This window comes from Octodon degus, unplaced genomic scaffold, assembly GCF_000260255.1.
Source record: "Octodon degus isolate 3935 unplaced genomic scaffold, OctDeg1.0 scaffold00128, whole genome shotgun sequence".
Lineage (NCBI taxonomy): Eukaryota > Metazoa > Chordata > Mammalia > Rodentia > Octodontidae > Octodon > Octodon degus.
In genome coordinates, this window is record NW_004524704.1 from 5,369,053 (window position 1) to 5,373,638 (window position 4,586).

A 4,586-nucleotide genomic window follows, 5' to 3' on the forward strand; every position below is an offset into this window, starting at 1 on the left:
AGAAGCTGATAAAAATGATCAGCTTTCTGACTAGAACATGTGGATGGGAGGACAGTTATTTTATAGAAGTAGAGAGCCCTGCACCAAAGACAGGTTCAGAAATAAAAGGAAAAAGAGTCAGGGCTTCCAATGTTGAGTCTGAGGGGCCCACAGGTGGCACTTAGGGTGGAGTTTCAACTTGATTGGCTTTGGGATGCACTGGGGATTTATGCAGCGCACTTGTACGTGTGTTTAGTGACCTGCGATGTCCACAGCTGGTTCCTCACTGCTTCTTCTCCAACACCTTTCTCTTGTTTTGTTTCCTGGCAACCATGAATGGAGCTTTCCCCTAGGGCAGGCCCTTCACCACAGTGCCTCCACATTGGACTCCACCAACTGTGGACAGAAAGCGCGAGCCAAGTTAATCCTCTCCTTTAATGTCTGGCTGTCTGGTATTGTGTTTAGAAATGAGAAGTGAAAATAGCACGCCATATAGCATCGAGTTGGAAATTCACATGATGGTGTAGGGCACCAAAGAAAAGTTGGTGGTGAGCCATCAGAAAATTATCACACCATAAATACTTCTTAGCGACCACCATGTGTCAGTGATTATATTAGAATCATTAGCTCTTTCTCTCCAGTAGCCCCATCTGGAGATGACCTGCAGAAATGACACCTCGCAAGGGGAAGGAAAAGAAGGAAGAGGAGGTCATCAGCTCAGGCCTCAGGTGGCGGAAGGAGCGAATGTATTTGGTGTCTGTCACGTCTTTGCATCCTTCAGTGATACTTTTGTTATGTCACTGATCTTTCTGGCAGGGAAACCATCTGTCGTGTGACTGGTGGGACGAAGGTGAAGGCTGATCGAGATGAATTCTCCCCATATGCTGTCATGTTGGCTGCGCCAGATGTGGCCCAGAGGTGCAAGGGGCTGGGCATCAGTGTCCTGCGTATCCAACTCTGGGCCACAGGAGGAAACAGGACTAAGACCCCTGGACCTGGCGCACAGTCAGCCCTAAGAGCGCTCACTCGCTTGGGAATGAAGATCAGGAGGATTGAGGATGTCACTACCATGGCCCATGGTCACAGTCTGTGAACAAGGCTCACACTGCTTTCTGTTGATAAATTACCTTCTTGTGAAAAAAGAAAAAGAGGTATTTGTGAACAGATAGTTAAAACTCTTGCTTTCATGGTAGTGTCTTCATGATAAAAGAGGCAGTCAAAAAACAAGAAAAAGAAATCGCACTATTTCAAGTAGAAGTGCTGAGTAAATAACAGAAAGAGGCAATACGAATTGGAATTATTGGAAGAGCTCCTCCTTGTTTGTATGGTTAGTAGTAGACTCTGGAGCAGAGGACAATTGAACTGAGAAGTCCATAAGCTGAGGCCATACCCTTATGGACCTAAGTCAATAAGTACCCAGGGGCAGGACGGCATGATTGGAAGAGAAAGAGAGAGAGAGGAAAAAAGGGAACATAGGGACCGAAGGTATGTGTGTGTGTGTGTGCATGCGCGCAACGGTGGGAAGGAGATAGTACAGAATAAAGCCTGTCCAAGGACTCGCTCTCACTCTCACTCTCACTCTCGCTCTCACTACAATGAGGGAAAACAACAGCCCAGGAACAGACCTGTGAGTGCTTCAGCTCATGGGAAAGCAGGAGTCAGACTAGAAGGCAAAAATAACATCCTCGTCTATCTGTTTCTTCCATCAAAAATGAAAGGCATTTCTTCATAGTTAAGCAAGATGCCTTGTGTAAAACTGTATCAATATGCATTCTACAACTTGCTTTCAAGCAGATCGAAGGCTGTAGTAAGCTAAGATCCCCATTTGTGGTATTTCTCATCAATAGCCTCAAGTTTTTGTCTTTTCTGAGGCTAGATCCTTTGCTGTGTACCTAACATTCTTTCACAGAACAACAATATAGTGAGTCCTTTCTAATTTTACATCTGATAATAGGAATAGCTACTTTGAAGATGACAATATACAGTATAACAATCACTGTTGAATTCCCATCATCTTATTTTTGAAATTCTGTATTGTGTCTAATGTTTTCATTAGTTTTTATTCTCTTTCAAATAAAAAAATCCAAAGTTGATACAATTTTTTAAAAGGAAAAATATAATGTAGATCCCTTGTTCTTCATTTCATTTTGACCACATGATTTGCTTGGCCAGTGGCAAAACTCTGAAGGCCAGCGCTCCAGTTCTAAGTCTAGGCATTGTCTGTTTCCACTTTAGACACATATCTGTCATCGTCATGACAGGACATACTTGAGTTCTACCTGGGATTAAGATGAAAGCCGAGATCTGGGAGGACTGAAGCTGTGTCTCCTCGCCTTCTGGTCTCCCAGGCAAACCCATGAAGCCCCACTCTGAATTTCAGGTAACAAAGCGAGTCCACCATCAATCAGATTAATTTAGATCAGCCTCATCAACTCAGTAATTTAGGATTGATCTTCATGCCACTGATTTTGGGTGAGGTTTGGAATCTAACAGGTAACTGATTTATTTTTTAAGGGTGAATCAAGCTATGGCACAATGGGACATTGAAGAATTAGTGGGTGAGACAGGGCAGGGCACAGAGGAAAGCAGGCACGCATCTCCCACATCTAAATACTCCCCAGTAACTCCAGAAGGATATTTTCAGATTTCATTTAGAAAGGAACAGCTTTTTAGGCATGATTCCTCCGTATCCCCAGCATGGAACATTCTCTGGAGTCAGGGTTGTATGAGGCTGAAGTTCAACCTTACCTCACTAGCGCCGGCAGCCACTGCATCTCTGGAACCCACAGGGAGTATGACTGACTGCTAAAACTGCTGCCTTTGAAATCTACTACTTTTTCTGCAATTGAGATCAGGCCCTCTCTGGGCTGACGTTCCCCACACAGGAGTGTGAAGGGACCAAGATAATTTACTGGGCTGATCTGTATGTCATAGTTAAGAAATTCTTTTCTCGGTGCTGGGGGCTCATGAGCTCTGGATAATTTCCCCAAACTTCTCTAAGTGGAAGTCAATCTGGAGGGTGTTCCTGCCCAGTTTTCTTTCCTTATCTTCTTCATTCTCTTGCAGAATGGCACTGTGATCTGCTCCACACTTACCCATCCAGGCTCAGCCTTCTTAGGTCCCTCCCTATCTTCTTCTATGTTTTGCATATTTAATCCCATATAGGGAACTGCTTCTTCAGAACCAAGATACATTAGCCCGAGTCTCAGAATTTTTCCTGTGTGAAATCGATACTATCCTACTGTCGCACTCTTTAAATGAACCAATGAATTTGAGGCATAATTGTACAGTGACTGGCACATAGTAAACATTGAATTAATTAATTGGAATGTTTATTATTATTGCTATTATTATTAGCTCTTCAAAGATTTGTTCTTAAATCAAGAACATGCAACACATGAGGAGATTCTGGGCTAAGGATACTGGATTGCTGGGGATGTACAAGAGTAAAATAAAAGTAAAAATCAAAACAAACCATATAAATCAGGGAGAAAATATAGTAGTAAAAATATCACAAAGACTTCAGGGTGTTTTATCTATTTGCCCTTTGAAGAGAAAGACACTATTGATCAAGAGTTCAGCAACTTGGCCTTGATGTCTCAGGAAATTCAATCATTGGAAATTAAATTCTCTTTTTGTAGTGGAAACATTTAAGAGGATTCAGGTTAAGCTGGACCATCTTTTCCAAATATAAATACAAAGGTCAGGATAGAGGACTCCCATGAGGTGAAATATATTTTTAGTAGCTGAAAATTATTCCAGTAATTGCATATATTCCACATTTTGTACACACAGGTAATTAATGGTCTTAATTTGACAGTTATAATTTGAGGCTTGTGCTTCACTCAGGGTTTTTTATCTGAAATTGAAAATAGGGGAAAACTGAAGAAGTGAGTTGCTTTAAAAGAAAAGAGAAAGGGAACAAAAGTGAAGTTTTATAAAGAAGAAGAGAATTCAGGATTGCTTCTTTCTAACTGCAAACATGATTAAAATTTTGAAGAATGAGAATGAATTTCCAAGGAAATTTAACTTTCTTCGTAGAGTTTGCATAGCATTTAAATTTTCAATTTGTTTTTATTTTATTATACTTGAACAGTTCAGAAATAAGGTATTTAGTTGAAATCATCTTTATTTAGATCTACTTTGAAGGAGGATGACTAAAATACACATTCAATGTCATTTTCAACTTTAGGAATATTTATAACACTATTTTGGAATACTTAATCTAACAGTAAATTCTGTCCTTTAGCAAAATTCTGCTTGAATTTCTTATTCCAGACAGAGCTAATCAGGTTAGCTTCTAATTATGTAATTAGAAATCAAATTAGCTATGGTTGAGAACAGTTGTACCGAAAACTACTGTATTTGAATGTGACAACTTTCTTTTACCTAGTGGCTCTTTAGTAGAAGCGGAAACATAATTCCAGAATATGGAAAGGACCTTGAAATAGTGGTCTTGCTTTCAGAAGAGTTTTAGACCTCCAGTGAAAACCTCTTACAGTTTATGAGGGGTCTGTTGTTTCCTCAGTGGGGTGAGGCTTCCTCGTCAACTTCCCCCATACAATGGGTATGTCAATTTTCCTCTCCTGTCTTTATGGCCCTCCTGA

General features: G+C 40.7%; 1 pseudogene; it reads left to right on the top strand.

The window, feature by feature from the left end:
• The first annotated feature begins 648 nt into the window (after positions 1-648).
• LOC101588543 lies at positions 649-1,072 on the top strand (annotated as a pseudogene).
• Positions 1,073-4,586: the final 3,514 nt, after the last annotated feature.